Genomic DNA, 22,852 nt, shown 5'->3' with positions numbered 1-22,852 from the left:
TTTCCTACTCCAGGGGATCTTCTCAAACCAGGGATTGAACCCAGGTCTCCTGAGTCTCCTGCACTGTCAGGTGGATTCTTCATCACTGGGCCACCTTGGAAATCCAAGTGTGTGTGTGTGTGTGTGTATATATACATATATATATATATGTATCTCAATAGTACATTCTAAGTTTTCCTCAGAGAATTTCAGAATTACCTCAAAAATATTTGATGTATTTAAATATATTTGATATATAAGGATGCATTTTTGTCTGATGAGAAGATAACTAAAAATTTGATTTTCCTTGACTTTTGTACTATTATTTTCTAGTCCCATCACTTCATGGGAAATAGATGGGGAAACAGTGGAAACAGTGTCAGACTTTATTTTTTTGGGCTCCAAAATCACTGCAGATGGTGATTGCAGCCATGAAATTAAAAGACACTGACTCCTTGGAAGGAAAGCTATGACCAACCTAGATAGCATATTCAAAAGCAGAGACATTACTTTGCCAACAAAGGTCTGTCTAGTCAAGGCTATGGTTTTTCCATTGTTCATGTATGGATGTGAGAGTTGCACTGTGAAGAAAGCTGAGTGCCGAAGAACTGATGCTTTTGAACTGTGGTGTTGGAGAAGACTCTTGAGAGTCCCTTGGACTGCAAAGAGATCCAACCAGTCCATTCTAAAGGAGATCAGTCCTGGGTGTTCTTTGGAAGGACTGATGCTAAAGCTGAAACTCCAATACTTTGGCCGCCTCATGTGAAGAGTTGACTCATTGGAAAAGACTTTGATGCTGGGAGGGATTGGAGGCAGGAGCAGAAGGGGACGACAGAGGATGAGATGGCTGGATGGCATCATTGACTCGATGGACATGAGTTTGGTTGAATTCTGGGAGTTGGTGATGGACAGGGAGGCCTGGCATGCTGCGATTCATGGGGTCGCAAAGAGTCGGACACGACTGAGTGACTGAACTGAACTGAACTGACTTTTGTACTATAATTTTCTAGTTGAGAATATACTCTGAAATGGCTATTCATTTCATGAAAGGAACAAAGCAAAAATAATTTGTCTAGTTTAACTAGCTAGCTTTTAATATCACGTTCAACTTTATCTAATGAAAAGTAGAAAATTATTTTTAGGTTCCTCAGAGTTTAAAATTTCTTTTCTCCTGAAAGTATTGACATACTGAATTGAAAGAAAAGGAAAGAATAATCCAACAAGCTCTAGTTCTGAAAATTTAAATTCCTTATTTGCAATATTTATCTTAATCTCTGTGCTTCAGCTCCTGGGAAGAAAAGTTAAGAAAGTTTTCATACTTGAATTGTATATAAATATTTTTTACTCCAGGCAAATTTTATGATACACACTCAACTGTATTTTAAGCTGTCACTGTCTTGTATCTCCTCTGATACAAATTTGTATCTTATCTGACACAGGCCTCCATAATTTGTACTTTCCAGAAATAATAGGCAATTTAAAAAAATCCTTCCTCTACTTCAAAAGTGATACATGACGCTGTATCACCCATGAATTTCATAAGGATAAAGAACAGACATAGCAACAGTGACGCAAAAGATTTAACCTATAGATACTGCTAACTGAAAGATAAAGAAGAAATTAGTTGTTCTACCGAGACAGTACAAATAGTGGCAAAAACACTGACAATCAGCCAAGGTTGAGGGCCTGGCTTTCTTCCTCACCCATCCCTCCCTTTCATTCTGTTGGTTCAGCCACCAACACCTGCTGGCATTTGTTCTATTGATAAACCTCCATCCTCCTCTGCATAGTCCCATGTCAGTTACCCACCCGTAGAATTTCATGCCCCGTTTCTTCAACACCTTTCTTCACAGGGCCCCATTCTCACCCTTATCATTCTTGACCTCATTTTTAGTTCCTGGCACACTGATGCCTCCTACAGATGGCTATATACATTAATAGGACTTAAAGACTGGAATGCTGGGTTTTATGTTTTTTCTATCAGATCCAGAATTTTTCTATTTTATCAGGAATTCATTCATGTTTTTAAACATCATCCTCTTTCTTCTCCTCTCTAGCCTGTCTCATTGTTTTCTTTATTTCCTAAGCTGAAATGCTGCTTCCTTATCCCATTGTAGGTCACAGATGCCTTTAAGGAAATACATCATCTAAGGACCATGTTGCCCCCAAAACGAAAACACACAAGAATACGCTGGACTATCCAGAGTATAATGCCATAATAATCAGTATATGTATATCGAAAGCTTGTAAGTATAACGTTATTAAAGTTACTAAAGTTTATGAAGTGTTAGTGCTCAGTCAATTCTTTGCGATTCTGTACGATTCTTTGTGACCCCATGGACTGTAGCCTGCCAGGCTCTTCTGTCCAGGGGGACTCTCCAGGCAGGAATACTGGAGATATTAGGAATACCGGGTTGCTATTCCCTTCTTTAGGGGATCTTCCCGACCCAGGGATAGAACTTGGGTCTTCTGCCTTGTAGGCAGATTCTTTACCATCTGAGCCACTAGGGAAGCTCTCATTAAAAATAGTAACTTTTATTATTTTAAGGTCCTTTTTTTTCCCCTTCATTTAATTATCTTTTAAAATTATTGTTCTGTTTTTACATACTTAACCTCACTGGGATTTTTGTTTTTGTTTCTGGGTTTGTTTGTTTGGTAGCACGTGCCTAATATGTATCTCTTCATCTCTTTTATATTTCATTTTGAGCCATACCACTATCTTAAGAGAATCATAGTCTGCTTTTTTTCAGAATTAATGCATTTTCAGTATATTATTTAAGAGCTGCTTTAATTTTGCAAAGGTTTGAGAATGAAGTCAATCTCAATTTTCCTTTGTGAATACTTTTCTTTAAAAAACTTCATCAAAATACTAAGGGGAAGGTTTTCTTTTTCTTAGTTTTCAAACTCAAAGTATTCAGCAGGCTAGATCTAGATGCTGGTGGTAGTTTAGTGGCTAAGTTGTGTCCGAGTCTTTGCAACCCCATGGACTGTAGCCCGCTAGGCTCCTCTGTCCATGGGATTTCCCAGGCAAGAATACTGGAGTGGGTTGCCATTCTCTTCTCCAGGGGATCTTCCCAAACCAGGGATTGAACCTGGGTCTCCTGCACTGCAGGTGTATTCTTTACCAAATGAGCCACCAGGGAAGCCCAGATCTAGATGCTGGCTATCTTTAATGTTTCTGGTCCAGAATACCCTATCTTCATCTGCATGTTTGTTTGTCCCTCTAAAAGAAAATAATTACTATATTTCACTTAGAATTAGGGCTGTGTTCCATGTGCTCTGATCTCCTGGAAGGAAGAGCACTGATGTGTGTGTTGATGCTGGCTGTCTTCCACGCAACATCCCTGCCCCAGACAAAGTCTTCTTTTCATCTCCTTCCTTTGCATAACTGGAGATAAGTCTCACTCTTGATCCCTGCATAAATGACTCCCTTGGCAGCAGCGTTCTGAATTTTCATACTCCTAATGCTCCTGGAGCCCCTTTCAAAGAATTCCCAGTCCTGGCCAAACCTCTGGGGGTCCGTCCCTGTCAACCAAACACATTCTATTTGGCATGTCTGCCCTGGCCCTGGGGTCTCGTGAAGAAATTGCTTCAGAAGTCAGGTAATTCCGTCTCACCAACACAATGCTCTAACTTGAGCCTTCACCCCTCATATCAAGGGTTTCAGCAGCAGCTCTGTTCCTCATTTTTTGTACAAATCTCTGAGAAAGAGAGTTGTGGTCTGAACCTTAGTTTTGCCCATCAGTCACAAAGTGTCTGCCTGCAATGAGGGAGACCCGGGTTCGATCCCTGGGTTGGGAAGATCCCTGGAGAAGGCAATGGCAACCCATTCCAGTACTCTTGCCTGGAAAATTCCATGGACTGAGAAGCCTGGTGGGCTACAGTCCATGGGGTCGCAAAGAGTCAGACACGACTGAGCGAATTCACTTTTCACTTTCACATGAGCCCAGTCCCATCCATACAGAATCTACAAGATATCCCTTAGGGTCAACAGCCAAGGAACAAATGGTCTTCTCTCCATATCTGTAGGGTACACTTTTCTCACTATAACAATTTCTTTCGTCATTTATCTGAACTCTGAGTAGGAAGGCAAAGAACAGAATGAGATACCTGAGCTCAAAAATCATTTTTCCTAAAAGACTTTGCATTTAGTTACTCTTTTTATTCAGCAAACAACTTTTACAGCATTCCTGCTCTTTATTTTACTCTGTGAGGTGTATTTTATCGGCTGGATTTCAGCTGAATTTGTTAAAGGTTAAGTCTTTATATACTGCAAAGGTCATCAATCCAAGCTGCTATTTTATCTTCTTTTGCTCCTGTAAAGAGGGAAGATGAGCCACAAATACTAAAAAGAAGGCAGATTTACCTCAGAAAGCATATAACTCATCTTATTCAAAATTACAATTTTAGGAAACCAACTTGAAGTTATGTCTATCCATAACATATAACATATAGCTATAAATTTATATAATATATATATCCAGTTAGAAATTTAGATAATCCATTTTTTTTTCCAGGAATATAACTGGTTGGAATTTATCATGAAAAAATAATATCCAATAGAAATAAATCCTTATACTCTCATTATCAGGGCATTATTTACAATGATGAAAAGCTAAAAACAGCAAAAATCCAATGATAGAGGTATGGTCATAGTGAGACTATATTCAAAGAGGACAGTGTTGAATAGCCATGTATAAATTTTAAGGATGAAAGCTGTATAAAACATGACAAATGCTTATAATAAATAATAAATGGATAAACTAAGATAAATGCACAATACATTACCACAACTGCACAAAAGTCATATAGTCTTAAAGATACACAGATAGTACAGTCTTTAGTACTAGGTTGTTGGGACTATGGTTGTTTATTCTCTTTTTACCACCATTTCTGTCATTTCTCTCAAATCTAATTTTTTTTAATTGAACGGATAAATTTTTAAATGTTTGCACACAAAAAGTTTTGAAGGTGTAACAAATACTTGGACAAGTCCTTGAGACAAGAAATAATCACAAAACATGACAGTCAAGCTCCAAAATGTTGATATAACTGGGGAGGGGGACACAATTATAATTTCTTTAGACTGAAGGTCATAGTTTCCAAACCAAAACTAGAAAATAGGCTATTTCATTGTGTCTCCTCTTAACTGCATATTTATCTTTGCTGACAGATTCGTAAGGCCTGGTCTATCTCTTTCCTTCACTGAAATCTCAGTTCCTAGTGCAATGCCTGGCTTACACTGGGATACAATACAACTGGGAGATGTTATTTTTTTTTTCCCTTCACAAACTTAAGACTCTTCCCCTTGGATAAATTTAAATAGCCATGAAAAATTTTTAAATATCACAGCATCACTGATAAAAGATGAAACAAATACATACAGGACCCAGCGTGCACACACATCCACACACTCACAAAGGATGCAGGAAAGAGCAGAGAGGCAAATGGAACACGTTTCAAAGAAATACCACATGGAAAAAGAAGAAAAAAAATGCTAGTCAAAACCTCAATTCTCTAAATGAGCAATATAGAAGATAAACAAGAAGCAAGATGAAGATAAAATAGCAAGCAAATGAAGCCATTTCAAAGATATTTTTTCTTTTACAAGTATAATATTTTTCTTCTGACTACCTTGCAGGTCCTAGCCAGTTTTGCCACCATTCCACATGGCTTGTCTTCAGTGGTTCTAGGGCTCTTAGTATCCTCACTATCTACTCTACCAAAATGTCACATCTTCTAGGAATTCCAGGAGGGTCCAATCAGCCTGTTTGTGTTTTGACTTTTTTCCCACATCTGATTTTTCTTTCATTCTGTCTGGCTTTAGCAATAGCTGAATCAAATATAATACGGTGTTTCCATGCTCAGTCATGTCCCACTCTTTGTGAGCCCACCAGGTTCCTCTGTCCACGAAATTTTCTAGACAAGAATACTGGAATGGTTTGCCATTTCCTACCAGAGATCAAATCCTCATCTCCTGTGTCTCCTGCATTGGAAGGCAGATTCTTTACCACTGAGCTACCTGGGAAACTCCCAAATATGCTACAGATGAACGCAAAATCCAACATCAAAGGTCCAGAGAAGGAAAGCCCATCAATTAGGGAATACATTTTTGTTGTAGAGGACTGAGAAGCCATAATTTTTATCCAAAACTGTTGAAACTTCATCTTTGAAAGTTAAAAAAAAAAAAAATCTTGCTGTATATCTGCCTTGGGGATAACTGTCAGAAGCCAACCTCTCTGAAAATTTGAATTATATATCTTTTTAAAATAGCCACCTGTTACTTCCTCATCCCTATTAAAGGTCTTTGCCAACCTCGACCTTCTCGTACACAGTCATGGGTTCTCTGTCTGGCCACCAGGGAAATCCAGGCCTAGGTGATGACCACACAGACACGAGATTAAAAACATATCCTTCTGAGGCCTGAACCTGAGCGCGTCTGAACATGCATCCTTGATAACACATTCCCTGAAAAATAACGCCGAAAATCGAAAGATGTATCCTATGATATTTCAAGCATTTATCAGGACCTGAGTTTAGAGTTCTCAGGCTAGCCTGAAAGAGAAAATTCGAGTCAGAGAGACAAGACCCTGCTCAGGGTTCCGGCCCTGAGATTCCAGCCAGGCCAGGAGGGCCTGCACCAAATCTCTTAAAGGGGACTCAGTGACAAAACGGCCTGGCTTTGGCAGGTCACTGCTTCGCTAGCCCTGTGGCCACCCTAGTGACAGCCGCTCAGAAAGGCCAAATGATGAGAGGAGGGGTGAGGAGCGCGCGGAGCCAGCCGCAGGAGACCGGGGCCGGGTGGGCGAGGCCCCCGCGGAAACCTGCGGGCGCGGCGGCCCCCACACCTGCGCGGTGACCCCGAGGCGCGCCGCGCATCCTCCGCCTCCCCGGCCACCTGTCTCCCAGGTGCCCGCGGGGCAGGCCGCGGTCTGGCGGCCGCCAGGCATCCAGAGCCCACCGAGGCCGGGCAGGCGCCCCCCACGCTGGGGCCCGGGAGGCGGCGGCGGCCCGCGCCGTGTCCCCGTGCAGACGGGCGTGCTCCCCTTCTCCTCCAACTCCCTCTCGCGGGCCGCGCCCTCGCCCCCCGCCCGCCTGGGCCGGGCCTTGGCCAGGACGACCCGCGCGCCCCCCGCCCGGGCCTGGTGGCCGAGACCAACCTGTAACCCCAGCGCTCGGAGCGGTCATGGTGCGGCGTTGGCAGCGGCGTTGGCGGCGGGCGGGGCGCGCACCCACCGCGGGGACGCGGCCCCTCGCCTCCCGCGGCTCCGGCGGCGCGCGCCACCCGGTTGATGCGGCTGCCACCCAGGCGCCGGGCCTGCGAGCGCGGCGGGGGGCTGAGGGCGGGGGGTTAGGGCTTTTTCTTTTTGCCTTTTCTGTGTGTTGTTTTTTTTTTTTTTTTTTTTTAATCAGAGTTGGCTTTGCCGCAGGGGCTGGGAGGCTGGATGCAGCCCGAGAGGAGATGGCCGGGGAGGCGGCGCTGCTGTTGGTGGCCGGGAGCGTGGGTACCAGCAGGTTCCTTTTCCCTGGCTGCCACCGGCTCAGCCTCCCAGCGGCAACAGCTGGGCTCTCCTCTGCCAGCTCCTCCTGGGGTCCCTGGCGAGCTCACCAAGCACGCCTGTGCGCTCGGGACGGGCACACGACCGCGGACACGCGAGCCGGGCCCGTGTGCGCGCCTGTGCATACGGTCTTGTCTTACTGCACAGGGTATCTGAGGATGCCGGCTAGTCACACCCTGGAGTGTGAAGTTGCTACATCACGAGGACCTTGGTGGCATTTATAGCTTCTAAGCATGTTAACATTTTCTCTTAACGTTAAAATATGTCATTATGTGGAATGGACTGGTTGCCCATTGGAAAACTGGTCACCTCCAAGCACTGTAAAGGCTTTCCTAATGTCTTAGCGAGTAAAGAATCCGCCCGCAAGTGCAGGAGACACCGGAGACTAGGGTTCGATCCCTGGGTCCGGAAGATCCTCTGGGGGAGGAAACTGGCAACCCAACTCCAGTATCCTTGCCTGGGAAATCCCATGGATGGAGGAGCCTGGCAGGCTACAGTTCAGGGGGTCGCAGAGTTGGGCCCAATTCAGCGTGCTCACTGGCTGATTAGGGTCTATAAAGGTACCTGGCCTGAACTCCACCTGTGATGTTTCCTGGGGCTCCCAGAAGAGCAGGTTTGGTGAAATCAAAGAAACTTGAACACCCTGATTAGGGCCAGGGGACATCTTTTCTCTCAGTGGCACTTGTTGAAAAGTTTACTCAAGGCCTAGCATCTTGCCTTGGAGTTGGATATTAAACCCGGACAAGAATCCTTGACAGTGATTTAGTCCTTGTGTGTGGTCCTGTCTTCACACATGTCACAGAAATAGAAACATATGAATACAGGGAGAGAGGAAACAGAATGAAACCTCCTCTAGAAGAGAAGTCAGAACTCCAAACCAAAGAATGAGTCCCTGTGAAAAATTAGAGCCCAAGGGATGAATGTTGAGTCACATACACACATTTAAAAAATAAAATTTAATTTTTATTTAATTTTATTTAAATTTTATTTTTAATCTTTATTTTTAAAATAAAATTTGATTAACTTACCATCTTAAAAAAATCTTTGCACAATCCATTCACACTGGACCAATATTAGTGTCTTTTTAAAATTATTTAAAGGAAATTTTAAAAATAATTGGCATTTTATGAAATACAGAACCATGTGGAATATTTTTGCAAAGTTATGAAGATAGTAGAAAGACCAACTATATAAAAAGGTTTGTTTTAAACAAATGAAACCATATAGAAATATCTTTCATAACACAAAATGGAAGATAATACAAACAATGATATATCTGTAAACCGTTCATTTAGAAACATCTAATCATCTTAAGTCACTGCTCCTAAATGTTTTATCTAAATGTTAGTTTATTTCTCTTTGCATATTAAATATATGTAGCTATGAGCATTCTTTGGAATTCATCAAGTTTGAATCATCAGTTAGAAAAATCATATTAATGAAACAAAGACCAAGATATTTATTAATTTCTTGGATGAAGTGATATAGAGGCAGCAATTTTACTAATCTCAGCACCACTCCTCACCCATCAGGCATTTTAGACTCCACTCTGGCCATATTTGATCTACTGCTGTGTAAATATCCATAATTCATGCTTAGGAGCCAAACAATCCCATGGATGATGAGACGATGAGAAAGTCTTGGGAAATCCATGAAGAAATGATAGCTTACAGTGAACGATGTTCAATTCGTCATTTCTGAAGAAGAAAAATCTAACATCAGGACTGGGGACCAGGCTTGATCACTCAAGAGCTTTTGTGTAGCAGAGTTGTATTAAGTGAAAAGGGAGAGAGAAAGCTTCTGACACAGACATCAGAAAAGGGATGGAGCATGCCCCCCTAGCTACTGTTAGCAAGGGAGTTATATACTTTCTAAATTAGTTATTACAGTAAATCAAAAGAATGTCTCAAGGTTGTAAAGATCTTACTAGACCCACTCCCATAATTTACATTTTAAGAAAACAGGATTAGCCAGAAGGTTTTCAGGAAGGAGAAACTGTCCTCAAGCAGGATACATTGTTGTTATATAATCTTTACTAAAGAATGTAGAAAAAAAGTTTGTCCTTTCCTCCCCCTTGAGAATTCCAGACCCCTATCTCCTCCTTGAGAGCCCCAGACCCCTTTCTCCTCCTCGGGGACCCTGAACTTCTTATCAACCTGCCCAGGAATTGACTCTCTCAGCTTAGTACATGTGTCCAGGAATCTGTAGAAACTCACCATGTATTGGAATAGGAAATCATCCTAAAGGCAGATACTTATGTCCCAAATATCACATCATTCATTCCACCTGCTCATTATCCTTGGCGTTTCTTATCAGTACAATTAAGGAGGATGGGCAAGCATCTTGTCCAGGTCTAATGGGCCCTGTAACTACACCCATCGCCATCATCCAATGAAAGCAAATTGCTGCCCCATGGGTTCAAAATAATTCACAGATGTGTCTTGTGAAATATTTTTGAGAAATAAGAGCAATTACCAACATTTGAAAACCATGAGATGTTTGGTTTATTATAAAAGAGAAGATCTGGCCAAGTCCGATATGCGTTTCCATAAGGCAAAGGCTGCTGGAGTCTAGTCGGACAAGGATTTCCTATTTGCTCCTGTTCCTCAGCCTACTTCAATGCCCACTTCCAGAAGGCAGGGAGGGTGGGTGTGCTCGTGATTGGTCATTTCAGTCATGGCCGACTCTGCGAGCCCATGGACTGTAGACTGTCAGACTCCTCTGTCCATGGGATTCTCCAGGCAAGAATACTGGAGTGGGTTGCCACACCTTCCAGGGGGTCTTTCTGACCCTGGGATCGAACCTGCGTCTCTTGCGGATCCTGCTTTGCAGGTGGATTCTTCACCACCGAGCCACCAGGGAAGCCCTCTCAACTGTCTGTCCTTCCGCAGGGCTGAACTCCAAGACTGAGGGAGGGTGTGTGGTTGCCCTGGGTTGACTTCATTAAAGTAACTCCCCGTACCCGGCAGCTGGCCCCTGACCCCATCCAGTTACTAGCCCTGACCCCAGTCCTCTCACAGTTCCACACCTCTTCCTGCCTTTCCATTTCTCCTCTATTCAACGCTCTGAGATCAGACAGGGAGCACAGTCAGAGAGAAAAGAGGAAAATACAAGGAATTTTTGATATAGTTCATTCTCTGTATCTGCAGGTTCCACATCCATGGATTTAACCAACCACAGATTGAAAACATTTAAAAAGAAATTCCAAAAAATCCCCAAAATCAGGGGTAAAGTGTATGAATTTGCTACATGCTGGCAACTATTTACTTAGTATCTATATTATATTTGCAACTATGTGCATAGCATCTACATTGTATTAGTTATCCGCCTGCAGTGGGGGACACCTGGGTTGGATCCCTGTGTTGGGAAGATCCCCTGGAGGAGGGCATGGCAACCCTTTCCAATATTCTTGCCTGAATCCCCATGGACAGAGGAGCTTGGTGGGCTACCTGACTGATGGACTAAGCACAGCACAGCAGTTATTATAAGTAATCTAGAGATGATTTAAAGTATCTGGGAGGATGGAGGTTATATGCAAATACTGTGCCTTTTAATATTTGAGCGTTTACAGTGTAGAGGATGAAACCAGGCCAGTGTACAGCCAAATCAGTGAACTGTGATTTAGAGAAAATGGTTTTTGGGGTTCAGCAGGTGCTTTGAAACAGAAGTAACTATGAAATTCAGGACAGCAAAAATTTGATTAAAATGGGATATTTGTTTCTCATGAACTCATCTGCCCCTACCATTTATTTCCACCAAAAATTAGCATCTCATCTGACACTGCAGTGAGTAGCTGAGAAAACAATATCAATGCTGAGAAAGAAATTTTAAAATCCGTGGTGGGGACATGAAGTGCCATGTGCTCTGTGGAAATAGAGGATTTGGTTCAACTCTGGAAGGAATCGGCTCTATTAGATCTATGGGTAGATATTTTAAAAAATAATTTTATTTACTTATTCATTTCTGTCTGTGCTGCGTCTTCATTGCTGCTCAGGCTCCTCTCTAGCTGTGGTGTGCGGGCTTCTCATTGCCATGGAGTCTCTTGTCCCCGAGCACAGGCTCTAGACCTCCGGCTCAGCAGTTGGGGGCATGGGCTCGGCAGCACGTGGGGTCTTCCCAGATCTGGGATCTAACCTATGTCTCCTGCAATTGGCAAGCAGATTCTTTCCTTCTGAGCCACCAGGGAAGCCCTATGGGCTGATTACACTGAGTAACTACTCCAGACAGTCCAATATTTTTGAGAGACTTGTTAAGACTGGTTGTAATCTGTACACATCTTTCTTATATTATGTGATTTCAGGGCTCATGTATGACTGTTTTGAAACCAAATATGGATATGATTGAACTTCCTTTATTAGAGAATCTTCGCATTGGGAAAATAAAGGTCCAGAAGACTTACTTTAAAAATATAAACAGACCAACCAGGAGGCACCTACTATTGACTTATCCACCAGCAAGGATCAGCATGTGCAAAGTTCAGTCCATGAGGACAGGAGCTTTTTGGAGATGGAGGGCCTGGGGGAGGTTTAACACCGTTTGTTTCTGCATCTTGAGCAGGAAGCATGATGTTGTAGGCCTCTGGGGTGTCCTCATCTTCTTATGAATCAGCTTTCCAGGAGACCACAAAACATTCATTCTCCATGTATATATTGCAAGGTTTTGGAAGACCCCTCAGCTTCCTAAACTTTCCTGGGAATAAAGACTTGCTAGGGTGAGCTTAAATGTTGCCATGAAGATTCTAAGTGTCTCTTGAGTGATACATGCAGCTACGGAAAAGCTCTCTTATAATGAAGCAGGTATCTCTTTGGGCAACATGGTTCCTGCAGTTGGCACCCCTTCATGAGGAAGGATTCCTTTCCTAAGAAACCACCATGGAATTGCCCACTCCCGTCCTTCTCCTGCCAGTCCTGTGAACATCCATTATCAAGTAGATCACGGACCAGTTCTGGAATCCCGGTAGATCCTGCACTCCTGCTGTCGCGTGTTATCTGAAGCACTAAAAACATGTAAGTGCAACTGGGTGGTGAAACACCATCTGCTGCCTCAGATTTGAGGTTTTGCAAAGTTGTCACGTGGGTGTTTAATGTTTCAGTGCTTCCTATTTGCATTCAGATCAGTCATACGTAGAAGATAGGCTGGTCCATCTTTCAACAGCAGATAAAAGAAGGAAAGATGATGTTAAACCTCCAAGAGACAGAAGCTATGATTTTTAAAAAGAATTTTATTTATTTTTGACTGTGCTGGGTCTTCATTTTCTCTAGTTGAGGCGAGCGGGGGCTCCTCTCTAGTGGTGACATGTGCACTTCTCATTGCAGTGGGTTCTCTTGTTGCTGAGCATGAGCTGTAGGGCACAGGGGCTTCAGTAGTTGCAGCATGTGGGCTCAGATGTTGCGGTTTTCAGGCTCTAGAGCACAGACTCAGTAGTTGTGGTGCAAGGGCTTTAGCTGCTCCGAGGCATGTGGGATCTTTCCAGACCAGGGATTGAATCTGTGTCCCCTGCGCTGGCAGGTGGATTCTTTACCACTGAGCCACCAGGGAAGCCCTGAAGCTATGATTTTTTAAACTGGGAAGAAATACACTGGGGCAAGGAAGGCAATTAATTTCTCTTACAGAAAAATAAGCTGCCTAATGATATGGAAGGGATTCCCAAGGACAAACTGAACTTGGAAAATCATAGGGTACGTAAATAAGTGTAATTCTCACACCATGCCTACTTTCCAGGTTAATTGAAAAAAATTCCTGCTCACGACTTTGTTCAACTTGAGAATTATATTTTCAGGAGAAACTAGATTTTCAAGGAAAATGAAAAAAGATTGTCAAATCAGGAATAAACAGTAATACCAATTAAATGCTCATGCTGGGAGCGAAACAGGGATTTCACTGTCCTGAGTGGCAGCTGAGTCAGCTGCCCAAAGGGACTGGATGATTTCTGAAAACAAAGGTCATGTTTCAAGAGACCCAGTTAGTAATGAAATGAAGCATGTTTTGAGCACGCAATAAGAAAAGCTGCTGCCAGATAGGCATAAAGTTTTGAGTCCTGAAAATAACCTTGAATTTATTGTATAAAATATCTTAGTATCCAGGAACTCAGCCCCTTCAAGGCTGAGGGTGCTGGGTTGCTGTCTAAGGCAAGCCACCCAAAATAGTGCTCACTGGGAGGAAGAAAGTCTAGACTGGGTGACAGAGAAGAGAGCTGATGACCACTGTGGATCAACTTGGGACCAGCTTACCAAGAAAGCTGTTGTCACCTCACTAATTCTCCTCTTATAAATTGCAAGAAATTGGGACCAACCAGAATTCAAGAGCAACCGTGCCTGCATGGAATAAACACAGTGTGAGAAGCAAGTAGATCTGAGTAGCCAGGAGAGGCAAGGGGTGGATGGCATCAGGTTCTGTTGAAGCCACACCCAGAGCCTCTTTGACCAGGTCAAGGCACCCATCCCCAGCTGCCATGAGGAATGGTGCTAACTTGTCAGCGCTGTCCTTGTTCTTCAGGGAATGGCCCTCTTTAGAAGACAGGACCTGTCCCCAACCCTGAGGGCAATCAGAAGCCAATGATGAACAGGCATGTATGTACAAAAAACTGACCCCCTAACTCAAAATGGATCAACTCTCCCTTTCTCCTGAAGGTACTTGAATAAATCATGTGTCCCTAAATCCCTGTTTCAGACCCTGCTTCTAGGAAGCTAATCGAAGATGACTTCCAATTCTAAGGCTATTTCAATAGGAGTTAGTAAATTGCACTCTCTTCCTAGTTGTTTTTAGAGCCCAGAAATCTTGCAATACTTTAGTCCTGAAAATTCCAAAAATTTAATGTAGGTGTTTTTTAAAAATATTTTCTACATGAAAAATTATTTTGTCTCTGGAAAGTGACTGTTTTTCTTCCCTTTCTAAATTTATATATTTTATTTCTTTTCCTGCTTTCTGTGCTGGTCACCTTGAAGATACTGGACACAGAGGTTATTTTGCATCTCAAAGGGACAGCTTTCATTGAATTGATTAAGCAGTATGTAGGATATTTTCTATGGGTTTTTTGGTTGGTAACATTTTAGGTAGAGTTATTTCTATTCTTATTATACTAAAAGTTGTTTTGTTTTTTTTTTTTTTTACCTTGAATGCCTTTGTTCTTTAAAAAAAACTTATTCCACATCTATTGAGTTAAACATATATTTTCCCTTCAATCTGTTATTGCTATGAATAACAAATTCAAAAGATCTTTAATGTTACCTTAAATTATGATCTCCAACAAAAGCACATACAAAAAATGAGAGCAAGCAAACAACTAGGGAAAACAGTTTTATTTACAATCACCAGCTACTTTGTATCTGGGCCAAATCAAGAAGCTACATCTTTTCTCATTGGTGTCAACTCCGTTGGTTAGAGGATGGTGATAATTACATACCATCAGGTAAAATAATGTCTGAAACACGTCTTCATACTTGTGGAAAACATTTAAAAATACAGAGTTGTCTTCTGCATCACTTTCAAGCCACCATGTCATTAGAGCTTAAAATTGCTACTTTACAGAAACCTGGAATCTCCATCACAGAATCTGCAATAATACAATATTGTCAAGTCAAGTACCATAGTAGCAAGGCTTCTTGTGAAAGTTTATTGATTTTGTGCGTGCATGCTAAGTTGCTTCAGTCGTGTCTGACTCTTTGCAACCCTATGGGCTATAGCCCACCGGCCTTCTCTGTCCCTGGGGTTCTCCAGGCAAGAATACTGGAGTGGGTTACCATGCTCTCCTCCAGGGGATCTTCACGACCCAGGGACTGAACCTGCGACTCTTATGTCTCCTGCATTGGCAAGTGGGTTCTTTACCACTAGTGCCACATGGGAAGCCCTCATTGACTTCACGTCACATTATTTCTGCAGATATTACAATATATGCACCTATTTGGGCCAAAAGATATAAATATATTACCTAATATATTGAATATTATAAATTACAAAATATATATATGGGCTATATAAATATAATATATATAGGATATATATAAATATATACACATATAATTTGTGCTTCCCAGATGGTGCTAGTGGTAAAGAACCTGCCAGGCAATGCAGGAGACGGAAGAGATGTGGGTTTGATCCCTGGGTCAGGAAGATTCCCTGGAGAAGGAAATGACAACCCACTCCTGTATGCTTGCCTGGAGAATCCCATGGACAGTGGAGCCTGGTGGGCTACAGTCCATAGGGTCACAAAGAGTTTGTCGTGATTGAAGCCACTTAGCATGCATGCATATATATAATTTAAGGAGATATAGTCAGATTTATTCTACTTTCTAAAGTTAATGAATCTTGCGCTAACACGGATTTTTTTTTTTTTAATTCAATAGCAAGTCTGTTCATGGAAGACATCTACAGAGAGAAAAGAGAAATGAGAAAATACACTCTCGAGGAGGGGCAAAAAGGAAGCTCTTTGGACAATTATCAAGTGAATAAAAGGACTCTTTAAGAAATACCCATTGTGGTTTCTCTCCAAAATTATTCAACCTCATTAACCCCAGTGGTAACCTGCAAAGTTGATTTTGAGGTGTTTTCAGCTGGAATCTATCAAAACATATTTATTTCTTAAAGAACACAAGTATTTGAGGGAAATTTCTGAAAGATATGAGAAATAAATTCACTTTCTGTATTATTTTATATTAACAGTCTCCAGTGGATAGATTTGTCCTATTCTTGCTTTCATACTGTTTTTTATGGTAATTATTTATGAAGATGTGTCTGCTTATTCAGACTCTAACCTAACCTTATAAGTCTTTGCATCCCAATTTTGCTTTGTCTAGTACTTTTTTTTTTTCAACCCAGGGAAGTGCTCAATCAATATTTGTTTAATGAATTAACTAAATACCACTTGGTCCACAAATTTAATTGCTTGAGATTAAATGCTTTGTATGAATAATTTTCCTTTTGATGCAATAGGTATTTTTAGTGAGGCTGTCAAACATTTTTATATTAGGAATGGAAAATTTTCCATTCCCCGACCAGAAAGCAATCTCAAAACACAGCCGTGATAATGTCTAATTACTAAACCCCCAGGGAATGGAAGCTTCCTACTTTAGTGTGAAAATAAAATAGAGGATGATGTTGCATAAGTATGTCCTCATGAGTCTTTGAAACATCCTCACACTGTAAGACTGGAAAAGCCTTCAGAGGCCATTGGATTCATCCTAGGCAGGATGATAACTCAATTATGCAAAAAATATTGTTGCCTCTCTTATATAAGAATCCTCAGTGAAAAAACTTAGAAAATTGTTTAAGTGAGAAGTTTTCACAACGCTACATAACAAGATAAAAATTACAGACATGACGGCTGTTATGTTTATATATCATTAAGCCATTGAATGTAATGGGTCTTTTTAACTAAAATTGTTCACTCCAGAAATTATTTTCTTGTTATTAAAACCCTTCCAGTGACCAAGAGTGTATTTATTTTCCAAACAGTCACCGGAAATCTTCTTCTTTGATTTAAGCCTATTTCCTGCTCTTGTCACATTATTCATGAATTATATTAATAAAATGATTGCTTATTGCAAATTCTATCAGGTATTTGTGTATATACTTACATGCTATTGCTATTATTATTATATGAATTTTTTAAAATTCACAGAGACAATGGCTAAATCTAGCCTAATCTTTTTCTCCAAATTAAGTAATCAATTACCTCTTGATCAGTCATTCAATATTGAGCCACAACTATTAGATCGCTGGAAATGATCAACTTTATTGTCATAAACAGTTGATAGCAACAATTGCTTATGGATTAAACCAAGATATCCCATATAACATCAGCTGTTACATGTAGTATATAGAAAATAAATGTATGTTATCTTAATTTTGAATTTCCTAGAAGCAGACATTGGGATGAATACGTGCACGTTAAGTTGCTTCAGTTGTGTCCAACTCTTTGCGTCTCTATGCACTGCAGCCCGCCAGGCTCCTCTGTGCATGGGACTTTCCAGGCAAGAATACTGGAGTGGGTCGCTGTGCCCTCCTCAAGGGCTCTTCCAGATCCAGGGATCAAACCTGCATCTCCTGCATTGCAGGCAGATTCTTTACTGCTGAGCAATCAGGGAAGCCCATTACAATGAATATGTGTGTGCAATTAATTTTGAAAGAAGTGCTCCCAAGGAAGATCAAGACAGAAGCAAGACAGGGAGAGGAAAAAGCAGTGATCTGAGGCATAAGACTCACTCACAGAGAGTAGATTAACCAGGGCTAGTAGGGGAATGCTAGATTATAACTGACATCTCAGAGATGTCTAAAGCCAGACAAATCTGCTGGGCTTTCAACAGTCACTGCTTAATGGCTTCAGGAAGGTAAGTGGGGGAGGGAAGAGGGGAGGGTAAGGGTATAAAAAGAAACACCCAGGCACTTCTGACTTTCTGCAGTTACTGACAAAGTGGTCCCCACAGCCTGAGGGCAGTGCCTTGAAGATCTGTGGATGCTGGCCTTTGAAAGTATATCAAAAGGGTACCACCTACACCAAATTTGTGAATCTGAGGTGGCCTGGGCAGGGAACCAACAACGTCTGCCACCTCCAGTTGATGCCTTCATGGTGCTGAGAAAATGCAACTAGCACATTTAAGGGCTGAGGTAGTATAATGCAGGGATCAGCAAAATAACTATCACTGTAAATCCAGCATAAGCTGAGGCTGTCAAAATTATCCACATCGGCTGGAGGCGGGCTGAAGAGACTTGTGAAAGGCTTTGAACTAAAGTCAGCCTTTAAAATATGGAAGACTTAACTGCATGGAAGAGAAGAGAGGACATTTTAAGTGGATGAAAAAGCAAAATGCTGCCGACTGGGAGGCAAACAAGGAGAAGGATTTAGGAGTGCAGAAGATTTGGGAGGAACAACACCTGGGGAAGGTAGAGGAGGGAGCAGGATCGGGGAGGGGGAGCCATCGGACTCCTCTGCCGGCTGGCATGGCCCTGGATCAGCCCCGTGGGCAGCTGGTGTACAGGGCTATCCCCTAGTGACACCACATTGAGCAGAAACGGCTGGACTCTCACTACCGCCTTACCCAGTCAGTGATGAGTCATTTCGAGAAGAGTCGTGCCCTTGGCTGCAAAGCTGAGGTAGTCTCTAGAAGGATAATTGATTTCACCTCTGCTTTCTCTTTGATTTATAAACAAGAAAGATATGATGAAAAATAAATGTAAATAAGCATAAAAGAGCTCTTTCAGTCAGTATAAAATAAAACCTATACCGGAGAAGGATACATCACAGTGCAGTTGGCCATATTTTCTCTTTCTTAGCAGTGCATAAAACAATAATGAATCTTATATTGGATGAAATATGACACAGAACCTGGCAGACACATCACAGGTTCTCAATGAAAGTGAATGGACTTGATTTTTCAATTATTTGTAAAGTTGTCAATCTTAAAGGACTTAGGCATAAGTCATTCCAGTAATGCTTTGGGAAATGAACACAATGGAAAGTAAAAATGAATCATTTAATTAATATCTTTTTAATGTATTTAGAGTTTTATCATTAACTGGAAGAAGTAAATGTCATCTCTCTTTCTAACCACGCTCATATCCAATCAGTTGTAATAGTCCCAGGAAGAGAGTTAATTAAAATTATGACAATAACAAAACAATGAACTCAATTTTCCCCTTGTTTTAAATATCTTTTCAGCACACCAGGACAATCTTAAAGATATTTAAGTTTTCAAGAATTGTTGAGATTGAAGCTTCACTTGTATTTGAAATGCCAAAGCAACTGATTTAGGAGCAGAATTAACTAAAAGAATGAATTGTTCGACCATTTCAGCCAGAGCTCGAAAGGCAAGTACAATTTATGGTGTCTCCCTGGTCAAGAGGAAAGCAGAAGAAATCGACTGAGTTATTCAAAGACAAGACCATGAGCTTCTGTCTCCTCCAAAACTGCCTTTATCATCCCAGCTCTTTCTCAGCTCCTCAGTTATTCTTCTTTGGGGTTATTGGCCTCATTTCATACCTCTCCTTTTTCCTAAATCAATTTAATTCTCACTCCATTTGCAGTAATTTATATAAACTGATTACCAGGCTTCTAGCAAATGAAATTTCTGTAAAACTGAATTTCGTCATTATTCATGCATATATGAATGTTGCTAACAATTTTCCTCACCATAAGAAAGTGTTTATGAGCTGCCTAGTCACACGTACTACATCAAAGTTCACATAATTTTTTTCATACTTATGATTTCAGTTTGTAAGTTGCACATTATTATGGGAAAATGTTCATCTCTGATATGGTCTTTTATGCACTGTTATTATTATTATTTTTCCCCAAATGCTTATCAATGTGTCAGACAATGCATTCAGTGCCCCAGACTCAGAGCTAGCAGGCAATGTGCCGAGAAGCTGTCTTAACCTACATAGAGTGCCTTTGGGCTCACAGGTGGCGCTAGTGGTAAAGAACCTGCCTGCTGATCCAGAAGACAAAAGAGAAGACGAGGGTTCCATCCCTGGGTGAGGAAGATCTCCTGGAGGAGGGCATGGTAACTCACTCCAGTATTCTTGCCTGGAGAATCCGCATGGACAGAAGAGCCTGGCGGGCTATAGTTCATGGGGTCACAAAGAGTTGGATGTGCCTGAAGCAACTTAGAATGCAGGCAATGTGCCTTTAGTTTGCTTTTCTTTTTCTGATTTATGTAGAATGGATCCTATTCCTGTTGGAATAATATTGAAAATAATGGAAACTGTCATATACATAAAAGTTTTGAAACACACACCAGTGTATGGGGTGGTAGTAGTAAGGTAGCATTAGTCAGTTGTGTCCGACTCTTTGTGACCCTGTGGACCGGAGCCTGCTAGACGCCTCTGTTCATGGGATTCCCCAGGCAAGAATACTGGAGTGGGTTCCTTTCTCCAAGGGATCTTACCTACCTAAGGATCGAACCTGGGTCTCCTGCATTGCAGGCAGAGTAAGAAACCTAGCAATGATGATGAAGAGAGAGCTGAGGGACCAACTCACTGACCAGCCCGCGTAGTGAGAAAGGCAGCAACCAGCCAGGAGTCCGGACGTGTGTTTGAACAAACTCCAGGATATGGTGAAGGACAAGTAAAGTCTGGCGTGCTGAGTCCATGGGGTGGCAGGGAGTTTGACATGACTAAGTGACTGAACAAGAAGGACAGATTTCAAATAAAAATGCATATAAATTAAATATATTTTTAACTTCTGGAAATATATGTCACATAATCTAGCTCCATATAAATGCCCATCACCAGAAGACTAAATGCAAGTTTCCGTCATTTCCATCTCTAATAGATGTGTGTATGTAAGTGAATATGTATATTTGTTTATATTCACTTGCAAGAATATATATTCCTATTCCCTCTTTGTTACTGGAAGACTTTGAACAAATATATAAAGAAAATCTAATCACAGAAATTCAGAATTGGGGAAAACCAACATTCCCTTTACCTGTGCCATTTGGGAAACTGAAATTCATCAGGTTAAAGAAACCCGCCAAGACCTGGCAGTTAGTGGATGGCAAAACCAGTTCAGAAACCCTTTTCTGAACAAACAGTTCAGTGTTCTCTCCACTGGCCAGCTCCTGGTCTTATCCTCCCCTTGCTTATTCATTTGATCAACAGTCGAGCGTGACTTTTAAGAATTAAGAGTCTATTAGTCGGGATAACATAATATTAAAGTGATAAATCTTTTCCCCTGAAGTCAATGAAAACAGCCTCCATATATTTCACTTCTCCTAAAATTTCCCTCCCACATCAACCAGAACTGTGAAAATACTCAGAAGACTGGAAGATTATTTCTTATCCCTGAAGCACCTAATATTTCCAGGTGTTTTCACTACGTGGGAGGAGAAAAAAATGCTCTTGGTTTTGCTCTGATGTCTGGAAAAGTTGTTAACTAGACACCTTTTTATTTCACAGCTCTGGCCCAGATGAAAAGTTCTTTTTCTTGGAAATTGAAGCTTATTTTTATTGCTGCCCGGGAATACTGAAGCTTCCTGAAAGCTTCAGAGTAACTTTAACTTTTTGGAAACCCGGATGCCTCCTTTCTGCTGAAAATATTACCCGAGTGGATTTTGAGTGAAATTGAGATTTTTTAAAAAAACACAAAACTTCAAACTTGAGGCTAAGTGATTGAACAATTAGTGTGGCTCATATATGTAGACAGATGAGTAAGAGCTGTTGATCATCTGACTCTAGATTAGCTCTCTGGATTTTTTTTGTGTGTGTGTGAAACATATTTTCTTGCCGATTTTTCTATTTTAATGGCCTTAATGTAGCACATAATGGTGTGTTAATTCTTTCCTTCCATTAAACCTGAAATACCATACTTTGGGCTTCCCAGGCTGTAGCGCTAGTGGTAAAGAACCTGCCTGCCTATGCAGGAGACATAAGAGACAAGGGTTCGATCCCTGGGTTGGGAAGATCCCCTGAAAGAGGGCATGGCAACCCACTCCAGTATTTTTACCTGGAGAATCCCATGGATAGAGGAGCCTAGTGGGCTATGATCCATAGGGTCACAAAGAGTCCGATAGAAGAAGCAACTTAGCATGCATGCACCATACTTTAGTTCAAACTGTTGAATCTAATCAAACTGTCAAAAAAAGTATTCATTTATTCATTCATTTAATCATCCTCTAGGCAAATATTTGCTGAAATATTATTATTCTGTGCCAGGCACTGGAGTGACAGTAAGGAATGATCAAGCAGAAGTCCCTGCATTCATGGAACCTGCCTTTAATTGGGAAGAGGTAGGTAATACACAGTAGGTGAACAAAAGATGTGAGACCCTGGTCAAGGCTGTAAAAAAAAAAGACAGAAGAAAAGGTTCTTGGTCTGGAAGGCAGCTTTAGACAGAGCAAGGAAGGAGGGGGAGAAGAAAGGGGAGAAAGATGAGAGGGAAGGAGGAAGGGAATAGTAAATTAACCAATGAAGCTTCTCTGATGGCTCAGCAGGTAAAGAATCTGCCTGCAATGCGGGAGACACAGGAGACTCAGGTTTGATCCCTGGCTTGGGAAGATCCCCTGGAGGAGGAAAAGGCAACCCACTCCAGTAATCTTGCCTGGGAAACCCCATGGACAGAGGAGCCTGGTGGGCTACAGTCCATGGGGTTGTAAAGAGTCTGAAGCTACTGAGCCCACATGCACAAGCAAATAAATACTTCTGAAAAAATCCTGCTCAGCCTCACATCTCACACGTCTAGTTGTCTTCAGTTTTTGAGTCTTTCCTGCCTTGTCAACACGAATCACAGTGATGGAGCTGTCCATCTCTACAATTTATATATGGGAGGGGCACCAGGAGGTCCATAATGTTGCAAATGGGCATTAGGGGGGGCCGTCTGG

At 41.6% G+C, this 22,852-nt stretch overlaps 1 protein-coding gene across 1 annotated transcript in view; it reads right to left on the bottom strand.

The window, feature by feature from the left end:
* Positions 1–7,172, bottom strand: part of NALCN (sodium leak channel, non-selective) — a 302,346-nt gene extending 295,174 nt beyond the window's left edge. Inside the window, exon 1 of the mRNA XM_018056384.1 lies at positions 7,140–7,172. The gene's annotated coding sequence lies outside the window, so the exon portion shown is untranslated. The remainder of the gene's footprint in view (positions 1–7,139) is intronic.

The sequence above is a fragment of the Capra hircus genome, chromosome 12 (genome assembly GCF_001704415.2).
Source record: "Capra hircus breed San Clemente chromosome 12, ASM170441v1, whole genome shotgun sequence".
NCBI classification, from domain to species: Eukaryota; Metazoa; Chordata; class Mammalia; order Artiodactyla; family Bovidae; genus Capra; species Capra hircus.
This window is presented reverse-complemented; position numbering and strand designations above follow the sequence as displayed.